Source organism: Neopsephotus bourkii, unplaced genomic scaffold (assembly GCF_033783945.1).
Source record: "Neopsephotus bourkii isolate Nb327-2 ecotype Australia unplaced genomic scaffold, CSIRO-AGI_Nbou_v1 NB_1434, whole genome shotgun sequence".
Classification (NCBI taxonomy): Eukaryota; Metazoa; Chordata; class Aves; order Psittaciformes; family Psittacidae; genus Neopsephotus; species Neopsephotus bourkii.
This window is the reverse complement of record NW_026901911.1, coordinates 653,430-669,121: the sequence shown is the minus strand read 5'-3', so window position 1 is coordinate 669,121 and position 15,692 is coordinate 653,430.

The following is a 15,692-nucleotide window of genomic DNA, read 5'->3' as shown; positions in this document are numbered from 1 at the left end:
CCCTGGAGCTCCGGCCCCACCGTCCTCTCCATCCCTCCCTTCCCCACTCCTGACCTGCGGGTGGGAGCCGTGTCCACTCCTCGGGCACCTCAGAGGCACCGTCAGCACCTCATGGGCCTCATCTCCACCTCCGGTCTCCTTGGCTCGCCCTGGGGCTAAACCCGGCATGGGGGGGACTGGAGAGGGGCCTCCCCCTGCCCGGCACTGAGCTGCTCAGGCACAGGCTTTTCCCGGGTGTCTCAAGGGGCAGCGCAGGGGACCCAGGCCCTGGCCTGCAGGGACCCTCCCCTGGGGCTCAGCCCCCGCCGCCCTCCTCTCCTCGGCCATGGCTCTGTCCCAGCCTCTCCTCGAGGGGATCGGGGCCATGAACGAGGCAGTCGGGAAGGGGCTTGGCTTGCTGAGCTGCTGCTGGGCTCCCTGCGGGCCTCGCCCCCTCCCTGCGTAACCCTGCGTCCATCACCCTGCGGGCCTGGGTGGGAATGGGGTCCCAAGAGGGAAGTGAGCGAGTTCAGCCCGGGGCGGCTGGGGACAGAGCTGGGGACAGTGCGGGGAGCCCTGGCGCTGCCCTTGCTGCTGCACTTCTGCCCAATAACCTGCTCCCTTTGCTGTCTCTTCCCAGGAGGGCAACACAGCCCAGTCTGCCCCCACCGAGTCCTCCTCTTCGGACATGGACACCCTGAACAGGGCAACCCTCACCACTCAGCGCTCCAGCTCACCAAGCAGCCCTGCAAGTCACAGTGTTCAGCCCAACAGCTCAGAGAGAAGGGCTGGAGCTGCTGGCCGTGAGGACAGGGCTATATGGAGAAAGGCTTGTCTCGCTGCCACCCAGGCCTGCAGCTCAGAGGAAGAGCTTGGAGCTGCTGTCGCCAAGGCCAAGGCTCCACACAGAAAGCCTTGGCCTCTTCCCAGCCAGACCAGCAGCACAGGGATGCCTTTAAGAAAATGGGTTTCCTGGGCAGACCTCCGGGAAGCAGGGATGCAGCCAACAGCCCCTAGCTCCGGTGAGCATCCCAGTGCCACGGACCAGCTGCAAGAGGTGTGCAGGTGGTCAGAATCGTCAGGGTCCAGCAGTTCCTCCACCTCCTCGAAGGATACCGAGGAGGCTGAGTTCGAGGCTCTTCACAGCCACCTTGATCTGCTGAAGGAGCAGGTGGCACAGCTGGAAGAAACCGAGTCAAACCGTGCTGAGCAGGAGAAGCTGCAGTCTGAGCTGCTGCTCCAGCAGGAGGAAGGTGGGAGCTCTGGCATCTGGTGGGATGTTTGAGAGCCTGGGTCTGGGGCTTGTTGCCCTCAGAGCCTGGCCCTGGGGGTGAGACCCCCTCACTGACAGTGTGTCCCCATGGCCCATGTTCTTGTAGGCCAGGGGAGCATCTTCACCAAGCTTAAGGACCTCCGTGGCCAGGTGTCCTCCCTGCAGGCCCTGGCAAGTGACCTGAGGCAGCAGGAGGAGAAGGTGAGCCGGTGGCGGTCCCTGGGGGGCACGTGGGGATGCTTGGGGGTTTGGGCAGGGAGGGGCAGATGAAGAGCCCCTGGTCTGGGAAGACACTGGCGCCATGCCCTGGCTCTGCCCCACCACCGTTCCCAGCTCACGTCCATGCTCCAGAAGCTGAAGCAGGAGCTGATGGAGAGGGTGGCATGGGGGGCGTCGGAGGAGGCTGCTGGGCCCTCCCCTGCCTTGCAGCTGGTTGTGCTTCTGTGGAATGTGGGGGAGCCCCTTGCTCTCCCACTCCCCAGACTGGGTTGTACGAGTTCAGCAGCATGGAGGGAAATTGAAGGCCTGCTCTAGATGTCCTGCTGGCACTGAGAGCCCATTGTCATTGCCCATTAAGCCGAGTCTGTTCCCAAGGGACAGCCGCCCCCCCTCGCATGGCACTACCCTGTCGTCTTCCTCCCTGCAGCACGACCAGGAGTTGCTGAGCCACTTGGCGCTCCAGAAGCAGAAGCTGCAGCAAGCCCAGCAGCAGCTGCAGGAAGAGATTGCCTCCAAGGTGAGGGGTGGCCCAAGCCCACTGTGCCAAACTGGCACCTCTGGGGCTTGGTGGCCTAAGCCTGTACCCCTCTGAGGATTCCTGCTCCTGGCTTTCCTCTGGGGGCCGCAGTGCCCAAGGCTGGGGCCACTGGCTGAGGGGAGTGTGTCTGCCTGCAGCTGGGCCGCAAGGAGCTGGAGCCTTTCCGGCAGCAGCTGGAGGAGCAGTGGAAGAGAAGCCAGGAGCAGGTCAAGGACAAGGCACCGCTGAGGAAGGCTGACAATGCGGCTGCCATTAAGACGTGAGTGTGATGGGGACAGTGATGGCTTCAGGGACAGCACTTGCCCCGTTGCCACTTTGTCCTTGCCAGACCCCTGGTTCCTATGGTGCTCTGGGTGCCCATGGCAGGAGTTCCCACTGATGGTGGTGGGTTTTGGAGCCAACCTGCAACTGGTCTCCCTCATCCTCCCACCATTCTTCTGTAAGCAGCCAGGGCGTTGGAACCTTACTTGGCTGCTAGGGGATAAACCGGATCGTTTGTCCCCTGTCACCCACCGGTGCCTCTTGGCTTCTGCAGGTCCATCGTGCCCATCCCACCCGCGCCACCACTGACCCCTGCAGCACTGAGAAAAAGCCTCGTTCCCTCAAGCCAGGGCAAAGCAAGAGGTAGGGGACTGGGGACCCATCCCCTGCCGGGGCTGCAGGGTGGCCCTGCCCTGGCCGGGAGAGCTCTTCCCTGGGTGGGGATAGGAGGCTCTGGGGGTGCCTGGGCAGGCTGCCCAGATGCGCCCTGTCCCCCACCCTGGCAGAGCACAGTGCTGGGTGCTGAGTACCCCTGTTTCCCCTCCTGCAGGGAGCCCGCGGCCGGCTGCCGGTACCGCAGCGTGCCGCGGCAGTGTGGGGCCCAGAACACTGTCCTCCAGCCTGGCCCACCCAGAACCCCACGGCCGCTCAGGCCATCCACCGTGCTCCGCAGCAAGGTAGGGATGAAGAAGGAAGGGAGGATCCGGAGGGGGCAGCTGTGGCTGGGAGTGTGCTGCTGAGTATTTGGGATGATGGGATTCGTGCCTCCGCTTCCCCAGGAGGGCTGGGTGTGGAGGGTTGCTTGGGGATGCTGAATATTGCCCCATGCTTTAGCCAGACCCCTCTCTCCTTCCCAGCAGGATGGTGACAACGCAACAGAGCTGCTGGGCGACACCAGCGGCCGGCAGGACAGGCAGCAGCCCCTGCTCAAGAGCAAGGAGGGTCGAGGCGGGAGGCCCCTGACCCAGGCAGCCTTCCCCAGGCACCGCGGCTCATCCCGCCCCTCCTGCCCCTCCACCAAACCCAATCCCCAGCAGCCACGCAAGACTGGGGGTCCCCCGCTGAAACCCTGGCGCCCTGCCAGCCCTGCAGCCAATAAATAAATCCTCGTGTTCACCCGAGTGCCTGTGTGAGCTGAGTGGGGGACCCTGGCTCGGGATCTGCCCATCACACACAAGGAGGGCTCGGCAGCATCCCTGGCCTGTGGCCACCTGTCACTGGAGGAGCAGCCCCTGGCCACCACACATAGCAGCGCCTCTGCCCACCGAGCTGCTGCAATCTCCTGGCACTCCCTGGCCTGCACAAGCCCGCTTTGGGAGTCTGTGTCCCCAAAGTGTCCTGTGTCCTGGATGATCCAGGGAATTCCAGACCACTCAGTCTCACCTCTGTGCCTGGCAAAACCTTGGAGCAGGTTCTCCTGGAAGGCATGCTAAGGCACATGAAAAACAACAAGGTGCTTGGTGACAGCCAGCATGGCTTCACTAAGGGGAAATCCTGCCTGACCAGTTTGGTGGCCTTCTATGACGGGGCTACAGAACTGATGGACAGGGGTAGAGCAGTTGATGTCATCCATCATTGCATCCGTGCGCTAGCTCTTGGCCTAGCAGGAGGTCTGACTCAGAGAGAGTCACCTGCACAAAGAGCTTTTGACTTCTTAAGCACCCCAAATTTGCATCTAGCCCATGGCTAGTTCAGCATGAGCTCATTTTCACACTGTTGATTCTCTAGTGTTAACGGCTACTTTAGGCTTGAGTAACCTGCAGAGCATGACTCTAACTCAGCCATCCCTGCCAAGAAGTGAGAAAGCAATTCCCTCTGGTCCTCACCCTCTGTTGGCTCCTCCAACCACATCAACCAACAAAGACCTGAGAACATTACGACTGAATTGCACCAAGTGCATCCTTCCCTCCTCTTCCTTGCTCCACTGATGGTTTTCCATTGTGCTCTCAGGACAGCATCTTGCTCTGCAGGAAAGGTGCTGCAAGTGCAGCAGGTCTTCCCAGAGGGTGACGAAACAACCCTGAAATTCCTGCTGGATTGACATGCCAAGGTCATGAGAATGAATGAAGACGGGCTGTTTGAATCCAAGCTCTCTCCATAAGGAAAGGGGGTTGGAAAAGGACAGCTTTTGTATTTGTACGTTATGATTTGGCTAAGTAATATAAAATAGACATCACGTAAACAGGGGTGGCAGCATAAAGTAGGAGCCACCTCGTGTAATCTTAGAGGTGTAAAGCAAATCTTGTCACTGTGGGCTTTGCGTTTGCAATGCCAGCGCGTTTCGTTTGCACAGAGAGGAAGAAAGCTGCCAGGAAAGCCAAAGGCTGCGGATGGAAACGGAACGGCGATTCCCAGGAAAGGGAACACAGGCTCCGTGCGTCTCCCGGTGTGCCCGGGACACGAGGCGATGCGCTGGAGCTGCAGGACCGCAACAGCAGCCTGGCAACGGGGCGTCGCCTGGCAACGGGGCGTAGCCTGCAAGAGCCGCAGCCTCTGTGAGCACGGACAATGGGCTCGGCCAATGGGCGTCGAGGAGCGGCGGGCGGTGGCCAATAAGGAGCGGGCAGGGGCAGGGCAGGCTCAGTGGCTGCTGCAGGTGCGGTGCTGCAGGTGCCCGTTGTCTCTCCTGCCCACAGGTCAGACTCCCGCTGTCTGTCGAGCACCGCAGCAGCCATGGCACCGCTCAGCCTGTTTCAGCTGCTGGACTCTGCCATCAGCACGTCCGACGCGGGACGTGTGAATTTCATAGAGCTGCACAGCCTGCTGCGGGCTGTGCTGGGGCTCTTGGGCCTCGGGGACCGGCCTGTCCCAGACTGGGCGCAGCCTGCCCAGGGGGTCAGAGCCCAGGCCCAGCATGTGGGGCAGCAGTTCCCGGAGCCAGGCGAGCGGCAGCCCAGGACAGCCCCGCTGCAGGGCACCGCCAGCGGCTCCCGAGGTGACGCCGTGGCTGCCGCTGTGGGGCAGCCGGAGGAGCTGGAAGCCATGGAGAGCAGCAGCTCCGAGGTTCGGGCTCTCCCAGGTCCCATGGGCACCCTCCACAGCCCTGGAGCTCCGGCCCCACAGAGAAGGGCTGGAGCTGATGGCCGTGAGGACAGGCCTATATGGAGAAAGCCTTGTCTTGCTGCCACCCAGGCCTGCAGCTCAGAGGAAGAGCTTGGAGCTGCTGTCACCAAGGCCAAGGCTCCACACAGAAAGCCTTGGCCTCTTCCCAGCCAGACCAGCAGCACAGGGATGTCTTTAAGAAAATGGGATTCCTGGGCAGACCTCCGGGAAGCAGGGACGCAGCAAACAGCCCCTAGCTCCGGTGAGCATCCCAGTGCCACGGACCAGCTGCAAGAGGTGTGCTTCTGGTCAGAATCGTCAGGGTCCAGCAGTTCCTCCACCTCTTTGATGGATACCGAGGAGGCTGAGTTCGAGGCTCTTCACAGCCTCCATGATCTGCTGAAGAAGCAGGTGGCACAGCTGGAAGAAACCAAGTCAAACCGCGCTGAGCAGGAGAAGCTGCAGTCTGAGCTGCTGCTCCAGCAGGAGGAAGGTGGGAGCTCTGGCATCTGGTGGGATGTTTGAGAGCCTGGGTCTGGGGCTTGTTGCCCTCAGAGCCTGGCCCTGGGGGTGAGACCCCCTCACTGACAGTGTGTCCCCTTGGCCCATGTTCTTGTAGGCCAGGGGAGCATCTTCACCAAGCTTAAGGACCTCCGTGGCCAGGTGTCCTCCCTGCAGGCCCTGGCAAGTGACCTGAGGCAGCAGGAGGAGAAGGTGAGCCGGTGGCGGTCCCTGGGGGGCACGTGGGGATGCTTGGGGGTTTGGGCAGGGAGGGGCAGATGAAGAGCCCCTGGTCTGGGAAGACACTGGCGCCATGCCCTGGCTCTGCCCCACCACCGTTCCCAGCTCACGTCCATGCTCCAGAAGCTGAAGCAGGAGCTGATGGAGAGGGTGGCATGGGGGGCGTCGGAGGAGGCTGCTGGGCCCTCCCCTGCCCTGCAGCTGGTTGTGCTTCTGTGGAATGTGGGGGAGCCCCTTGCTCTCCCACCCCCCAGACTGGGTTGTACGAGTTCAGCAGCATGGAGGGAAATTGAAGCCCTGCTCTAGATGTCCTGCTGGCACTGAGAGCCCATTGTCATTGCCCATTAAGCCGAGCCTGTTCCCAAGGGACAGCCGCCCCCCCTCGCATGGCACTACCCTGTCGTCTTCCTCCCTGCAGCATGACCAGGAGCCCTGGAGCTCCGGCCCCACCGTCCTCTCCATCCCTCCCTTCCCCACTCCTGACCTGCGGGTGGGAGCCGTGTCCACTCCTCGGGCACCTCAGAGGCACCGTCAGCACCTCATGGGCCTCACCTCCACCTCCGGTCTCCTTGGCTTGCCCTGGGGCTAAACCCAGCATGGGGGGGACTGGAGAGGGGCCTCCCCCTGCCCGGCACTGAGCTGCTCAGGCACAGGCTTTTCCTGGGTGTCTCAAGGGGCAGCGCAGGGGACCCAGGCCCTGGCCTGCAGGGACCCTCCCCTGGGGCTCAGCCCCCGCCGCCCTCCTCTCCTCGGCCATGGCTCTGTCCCAGCCTCTCCTCGAGGGGATCGGGGCCATGAACGAGGCAGTCGGGAAGGGGCTTGGCTTGCTGAGCTGCTGCTGGGCTCCCTGCGGGCCTCGCCCCCTCCCTGCGTAACCCTGCGTCCATCACCCTGCGGGCCTGGGGGGGAAGGGGGTCCCAAGAGGGAAGTGAGCGAGTTCAGCCCGGGGCGGCTGGGGACAGAGCTGGGGACAGTGCGGGGAGCCCTGGCGCTGCCCTTGCTGCTGCACTTCTGCCCAATAACCTGCTCCCTTTGCTGTCTCTTCCCAGGAGGGCAACACAGCCCAGTCTGCCCCCACCGAGTCCTCCTCTTCGGACATGGACATCCTGCACAGGGCAACCCTGACCACTCAGCGCTCCAGGTCAACAAGCAGGCCTGCAAGTCGCCGTGTTCAGCCCAAAAGCTCACAGAGAAGGGCTGGAGCTGCTGGCCGTGAGGACAGGCCTATATGGAGAAAGCCTTGTCTCGCTGCCACCCAGGCCTGCAGCTCAGAGGAAGAGCTTGGAGCTGCTGTCGCCAAGGCCAAGGCTCCACACAGAAAGCCTTGGCCTCTTCCCAGCCAGACCAGCAACACAGGGATGCCTTTAAGAAAATGGGTTTCCTGGGCAGACCTCCGGGAAGCAGGGATGCAGCCAACAGCCCCTAGCTCCGGTGAGCATCCCAGTGCCACGGACCAGCTGCAAGAGGTGTGCAGGTGGTCAGAATCGTCAGGGTCCAGCAGTTCCTCCACCTCCTCGAAGGATACCGAGGAGGCTGAGTTCGAGGCTCTTCACAGCCACCTTGATCTGCTGAAGGAGCAGGTGGCACAGCTGGAAGCCACCAAGTCTGACCGCGCTGAGCAGGAGAAGCTGCAGTCTGAGCTGCTGCTCCAGCAGGAGGAAGGTGGGAGCTCTGGCATCTGGTGGGATGTTTGAGAGCCTGGGTCTGGGGCTTGTTGCCCTCAGAGCCTGGCCCTGGGGGTGAGACCCCCTCACTGACAGTGTGTCCCCATGGCCCATGTTCTTGTAGGCCAGGGGAGCATCTTCACCAAGGACCTCCGTGGCCAGGTGTCCTCCCTGCAGGGCCTGGCAAGTGACCTGAGGCAGCAGGAGGAGAAGGTGAGCCGGTGGCGGTCCCTGGGGGGCACGTGGGGATGCTTGGGGGTTTGGGCAGGGAGGGGCAGATGAAGAGCCCCTGGTCTGGGAAGACACTGGCGCCATGCCCTGGCTCTGCCCCACCTCCGTTCCCAGCTCACGTCCATGCTCCAGAAGCTGAAGCAGGAGCTGATGGAGAGGGTGGCATGGGGGGCGTCGGAGGAGGCTGCTGGGCCCTCCCCTGCCCTGCAGCTGGTTGTGCTTCTGTGGAATGTGGGGGAGCCCCTTGCTAGCCCACCCCCCAGACTGGGTTGTACGAGTTCAGCAGCATGGAGGGAAATTGAAGCCCTGCTGTAGATGTCCTGCTGGCACTGAGAGCCCATTGTCATTGCCCATTAAGCCGAGTCTGTTCCCAAGGGACAGCCGCCCCCCCTCGCATGGCACTACCCTGTCGTCTTCCTCCCTGCAGCATGACCAGGAGTTGCTGAGCCGCTTGGCGCTCCAGAAGCAGAAGCTGCAGCAAGCCCAGCAGCAGCTGCAGGAAGAGATGGCCTCCAAGGTGAGGGGTGGCCCAAGCCCACTGTGCCAAACTGGCACCTCTGGGGCTTGGTGGCCTAAGGCTGTATCCCTCTGAGGATTCCTGCTCCTGGCTTTCCTCTGGGGGCCGCAGTGCCCAAGCCTGGGGCCACTGGCTGAGGGGAGTGTGTCTGCCTGCAGCTGGGCCGCAAGGAGCTGGAGCCTTTCCGGCAGCAGCTGGAGGAGCAGTGGAAGAGAAGCCAGGAGCAGGTCAAGGACAAGGCACCGCTGAGGGAGGCTGACAATGCGGCTGGCATTAAGACGTGAGTGTGATGGGGACAGTGATGGCTTCAGGGACAGCACTTGCCCCGTTGCCACTTTGTCCTTGCCAGACCCCTGGTTCCTATGGTGCTCTGGGTGCCCATGGCAGGAGTTCCCACTGATGGTGGTGGGTTTTGGAGCCAACCTCCAACTGGTCTCCCTCATCCTCCAGCCATTCTTCTGTAAGCAGCCAGGGGGTTGGGACCTTACTTGGCTGCTAGGGGATAAACCGGATCGTTTGTCCCCTGTCACCCACCGGTGCCTCTTGGCTTCTGCAGGTCCATCGTGCCCATCCCACCCGCGCCGCTGATCCCCCGCAGCACTGAGAAAAAGCCTCGTTCCCTCAAACCAGGGCAAAGCAAGAGGTAGGGGACTGGGGACCCATCCCCTGCCGGGGCTGCAGGGTGGCCCTGCCCTGGCCGGGAGAGCTCTTCCCTGGGTGGGGATAGGAGGCTCTGGGGATGCCTGGGCAGGCTGCCCAGATGCGCCCTGTCCCCCACCCTGGCAGAGCACAGTGCTGGGTGCTGAGTACCCCTGTTTCCCCTCCTGCAGGGAGCCTGTGGCCGGCTGCCGGTACCCCACCGTGCTGCAGCAGTGCGGGGCCCAGAACACTGTCCTCCAGCCTGGCCCACCCGGAACCCCACGGCCGCTCAGGCCATCCACGGTGCTCCGCAGCAAGGTAGGGATGAAGAAGGAAGGGAGGATCCGGAGGGGGCAGCTGTGGCTGGGAGTGTGCTGCTGAGTATTTGGGATGGGGGGATTCGTGCCTCCGCTTCCCCAGGAGGGCTGGGTGTGGAGGGTTGCTTGGGGATGCTGAATATTGCCCCATGCTTTAGCCAGACCCCTCTCTCCTTCCCAGCAGGATGGTGACAACGCAACAGAGCTGCTGGGCGACACCAGCCGCCGGCAGGACAGGCAGCAGCCCCTGCTCAAGGGCAAGGAGGGTCGAGGCAGGAGGCCCCCGACCCAGTGCAGCCTTCCCAAGGCACCGCGGCTCCTCCCGCCCCTCCTGCCCCTCTCCACCAAACCCAATCCCCGGCAGCCACGCAAGACTGGGGGTCCCCCGCTGAAACCCTGGCGCCCTGCCAGCCCTGCAGCCAATAAATAAATCCTCGTGTTCACCCGAGTGCCTGTGTGAGCTGAGTGGGGGACCCTGGCTCGGGATCTGCCCATCACACACAAGGAGGGCTCGGCAGCATCCCTGGCCTGTGGCCACCTGTCACTGGAGGAGCAGCCCCTGGCCACCACACATAGCAGCGCCTCTGCCCACCGAGCTGCTGCAATCTCCTGGCACTCCCTGGCCTGCACAAGCCCGCTTTGGGAGTCTGTGTCCCCAAAGTGTCCTGTGTCCTGGATGACCCAGGGAATTACAGACCACTCAGTCTCACCTCTGTGCCTGGCAAAACCTTGGAGCAGGTTCTCCTGGAAGGCATGCTAAGGCACATGAAAAACAACAAGGTGCTTGGTGACAGCCAGCATGGCTTCACTAAGGGGAAATCCTGCCTGACCAATTTGGTGGCCTTCTATGATGGGGCTACAGAACTGATGGACAGGGGAAGAGCAGTTGATGCCTTCTACCTGGAACTGTGCAAAGTGTTCAACACTGTCCCACACAACATTTTTGTCTCTAAATTGGAGAGAGATCATTTTGATAGGTGAACTACTGGGAGGTGCTGGTTGATGAGAAAATGAACATGAGCTGGCTTCAGTGTGTGCTCACAGTCCAGAAAGCCAACTATATCCTGGGCTGCATCAAAAGGAGTGTGACCAGCGGTCGAAGGAGGTGATCCTGCCCCTTTATTCTGCTCTCATGAGACCTCACCTGGAGCATTGTGTGCAGTTCTGGTGTCCTCAACATAAAAAGGACATGGATCTGTTGGAACAAGTCCAGAGGAGGCCACGAGGATGATCAGGGACTGGAGCACCTCCTGTATGAAGATAGGCTGAGAAAGTTGGGGCTGTTCAGCCTGGAGAACAGAAGGCTGCATGGAGACCTCATATCAGCCTTCCAGTATCTGAAGGGGGCCTATAAGGATGCTGGGGATGGACTCTTCATTAGGGACTGTAGTGATAGGACAAGGGGTAATGGGTTAAAAGTTAAACAGGGGAAGTTTAGATTGGATATAAGGAAGAAGTTCTTTATTGTGACGTTGGTGAGGCACTGGAATGGGTTGCCCAGGGAAGTTGAGAATGCTGCATCCCTGGCGGTGTTCAAGGCCAGGTTGGACGAGGCCTTGGGTGACATTATTTAGTGTGAGGTGTCCCTGCCAATGCAGGGGAGTTGGAATGGGACAATCTTAAGGTCCTTTCCAACCCTAACTATTCTATGATTCTATTCTATGATTCTAAAGTGAGACTGGGGGAGCCGGGCAGTGCAGCAGTGGGAAGAGAATCCTTATTTGCTGCTGAAGGCGTAGGCAAATGGGCATCTGAGTGCGAAGGGCAACAGCAGCAGCAGCAGCATCAGAAGACGGCTTCCTGCCCCACGTGCTTCCCAGTCCAAACCCTCTGCTTTCCTCTTGCTTCTGCAGAGTGGTGAGCACCACCCAGCTTCTTTCCTTCTCTTCTTGTGGGTGATGCAGGGGTCAGGGCTGCTCAGAGCTCCACATCACTCTGTCAGTATTTGCAGAGGGTCCTTCTGAAAGATACTGAGGCAGCATTGGTCTTAAGTGGAAGGATTCAGTGCTTTGATAGTTTTTCCCTTTTGGGTGGCTAGGTTTAGAGTGAGAGCTGGGAATTTCTGTTTCTGCTTTGGAGAGGCACTGAGAACCCAGTTCCCATTAGCGCTGCTTCCCAAGTCCTTGGTGGTTCCTGAGCACCTGCGCAGCCAGAGGGGCCCCTGGGCAGTCATCATCATAGAGAAGTAAGCACTTGTATGGTATCATTCACTTCATCTGCCTTGGGTGAAACATGTCCTGGAAGTTGCATTCATCTTTTACTGACTCTGAAGGGAGTGCTCAGGGCTAACTCTTCATCAGCACAAATCCTGCTTAGCCATCAGCAGAGCTCCAGAAGCAAATCTGGGCCTGAGTCATTGTGATGGGAGTGAGCTAAGAGGGGCTGTTGCAATTGCTTGTCTGTGTTAGTCTGGCTTCAGTCTTTAGTGAATACAGCTTTATTAGGAAATGTGTCTGGCCAGGATTTGAGTCTTAGCTGCTTTCTTCACTCACCCATCGGGATGCAGCAGCAAGCCTCTGTGAGCGCTGCCTATTTGCGGTGGATCTCACCATATATTCCAGGTGTAAATTTTAAGTAGCAGATAGCAGAGAGCAGCTCTTGTTTGTTTTAGATTTACTCCCAGTCTGTAACATACACATATTCTTGAAAGACAATAGGAAAATGTTAGCATCTTGGGTCTTGGGTGCTCAAAATGCAGAGTTTCATGCTGACTTCCCACCAAATGCACTCAGCTTAAGTGCTTGGATCATGCTCTTTGTTCCTGTAGGAAAAGCCATCACCCTGAAGCTGGCAAGAACAGGCTGTTTCTTCATGCTTTTAAACACAGATCCTGACTTAAACTTAGTAAGTTTGTTGAATGTACTCCTAAGACCAACCCAGTGGTTTTATCACCTTCCCAAAAGCTAAGTGTTACATCTAAATCCTTTTAGCACAAGTATGTTCAGAAATCAATGAGCGCAAGCACTGAATAAGATTTATGAAGGATGTGTTTACTTGTAAGTCTAATATATGTAATTGTAAGTCAATAACAGCAAGAAAGCCACAAAAATACAGAATGACAAAACACATAGTTAAGATTATACCTAACAGGAATAAAGTCTCTTCTGACAGCTTCAGCATCTCTGAGGGCTTTCCCTTTAATCACAGCTTCTGTCACTTAATAGAAGGTTATGCCTGTGCATCAGCAGACTCTGCCACCCTCCTACCGTGCAGCATTATCACATCTCTTATAGCTGGAGGCAGTGAGCACTGAGTGACCGGAGTTGACATCTTCAGGGGTGAAGATCAGGGTTGTCCGTTACGGACAGCTGGTTCTTCTTGCCATGCCACATCCACAGGCTTCAGGGGGGTGATGCCAAGTCCAACAGACACAACCCAAGGCAAACCCTGAGCAAAGGGGCTGCAAAGAGGCTTTTCCTCTGGAGTCTGGTCTGACATATTTCCGCTCGCAACAACAGCCTAATTTCCATGCAGAGTGAGCCAGCAGCATAACTGGAAATCCTTCTGTTGACGTAACCACTAATTGCCCTCAGCATAATTAATGTGCCATAACACAGCCTGTATTTATTGCATACAGGGACAACCTGGGGCTGACACACAGTTCTCACGGTGGGGTGATGTTACACGGCTAGCAAAAGAACTGAGTTGGTGCACAGACCATTGGATATCATCAGTGTCCCCTTTTGGGGGGTGATGAGCTGACAGGGTCCCATGCGGTCTATCCCTGAGAGGATTCTGAACCAGGCATCTGGAAACGTGCCCTCTTCTTGGCTCTCTGAGGTATGTGGTTTGTTTTTGTGGTGTAGAAAGACTTCCATGTATAATTCTTGTCACAGGGAATTTGGCCACCTACTGCCTTGTTATAATTTCCTAGACAATATTGAATGTATTGGGGTAGGGCAGGAGAAGACAGGAGGTGCATTTACCATAGGGTCATAGAAACGCTGGTTGGCAGCATCAGTTGGAGGACTCTAATTCAACCTCATGCTTAGAGCAGAAGCGCTGTCTGCTCTAGTCTGTCTTAGCCATGGTTTCATCCAGCTAAACCTTGAGTCATGTCCACAATTCATTAGTTCTCATTTCCCAACAACCTGTCACATGTTGTACTATCCATCTAAAGACACCTTTCATCCTGTTGTCCAACCTGCACGTCCCAAGGCACAGTCGGTGGCTGCTGCCCTTTGTTAGAGTGCTTGGCTCTACCATAAAGAGCTTGGCTTTATCTTTGCCCTTCCTAGTAGCTGTAGGCAGCTATTGGGCTGTCCTTCCACCTCCCCTTTGCCAGACTCAACAAGCCTGAATCCCCCAACCTGTTTTCCAGAGATATGTGCTCCATGCCTCAGGACACCTTGGCAGAATATCCCAGAACAGCTCCAAACCAGCCAAATCCCAACAGGATTCGGGAGTCTACATCTGTGGTAAAATCCTGGCCCTAATATACAAATGTCTTCCAGGAAGAGAAATCAAAGGAGGTTTAATAAGCAGGTTGTGTTAAACAAGTAAAGATATTTCATCTTAAGAATGTATCTGTTGAAACCACAGTGTGGATTAATTTCTGTACAGACCAGAACGTTCATGAAATCAAAGCACAGTTTGAGTGTTGCTATAGCTTATGAAAAAGTGTGTGTTTATGACTGTGTGGTGGAAGGCAGGAAATCCCCCAAATTCAGGCTCCAGAGTTGCTTCAGTGCCTTGGGACTTCCATTTTACTTGAGGAAAACCTGTAGGGTGTGAGATACTTTCCTGTCCTGCCTACTACCCTTTGATTTCCCTTGCTGTCAACCAGACCAGCAGTCAACTGGAGCAGTGCATCAGTCTGGTGCTCCTGTTTTTCCCCAGGTATAGTTTGCACCTTGCTGGAGATGAGTGATCTGCTGCTCACAGAGGTGAGCAAAGCCTGAAGGATTTGGAAGGGGATGTGCTCCAAGCTTGCCTGGAAAGTGCATTTATTCATGGAATCACCTTGACAGGCTGTGCTGAAGACTGAGGTTGGCTATTCCAAGTACAGCAGTGAAGCCAATGTGCTGCTCAGTTGAATGAGGGAGCCCTATGAGAGAGAAGGAAACTGGAGGGGTAGAAGAAAGGGGTCTCATGAGCCTAGAAAATGCTAAGGAACAGATCCCAGCTCTGTTAAGACCTAAGTGCTAATCTTTCATGTGAGGAGGCATTGCTAGGAAGATGCAGTCAGGAGTGATCTGTGCTCACTGACATCATGCATGGTCATTCGTTTTCCTCTTATGAGCATGCATCTTCTTCATCTTTGATTACCCAGCTTGATCTCACTGCCAGGATTTCCCCATCAATTCAACACTTGCCATAAGATTAGCAGGAAGCCAGTCCTCCCCACCGAGTCATGGGGGTTTGTGTCTTGAACTTTGAGCATAGACATTTTATTCCTTGGGGAAACCCATCTGTTTGACATAACTTACACTGCATCTGCAACCAGTTCTAGTCCCCAAAAGACACAGAAGTCTTCTGCTCATTTTCACACCACAGTACAAGGACCTGGGTACATGGGAAAGAGCTACTTTAAAACCTGAAGATGTGACCCCAGTGATGATGTGAAGTGACCTGCAGATATACCCCTGTCGTGGTTCAAACCCACCCAGACAGCTCATCCATGCACTGCCCCCCTTCTTGCCCTCCCCCTACTCCTGGAGGGACGGAGAGGAGAATCAGAAAGAATGCAACTCCCCCGGGTTGAGATAAGATCAGTTTAGTAACTAAGGTATAACACAAATCACTACTGCTACCACCAATAATAGTAATGATAAAGGAAATAACAAGGGAAGAGAATACAACACCTCAGCACCAGGTGACCGATAACTCGCCCCCCCAGCCTGACCAAGCACCGACCGATACCTCCTCCAACCCTGCAGTCCCAGCCCTTCCGGCTAACTCCCAGTTCCCTCCTGGGCATGACGTGCTGTGGTATGGAATACCTCCTTGGTCAGTTTGGGTTAGGTGTCCTGTCTGCTTCCTCCCAGCTTCCCCTCCTCCCTGGCAGAGCATGAGGCTCACAAAGTCCTTGGCCAGACCAAAACATCATTTTTATCAGCTTTGTTCCCAGCCCGAAAGTCGAAACCCAGCACTGCACCAGCTACCAAGAAAGAGAAAAATGACTGCTACTGCTGGACCCAGGACAACCCCAAAACCAGACATCAAGAGAGGAGTTGATCTACTGTGCAAGGCTTCTAAGTATCTAAAAGTCAGACAGCTGTCACCAAGCTATCAGCTTTGACAGCCTTTATACTCAACTTTAATTTGAACT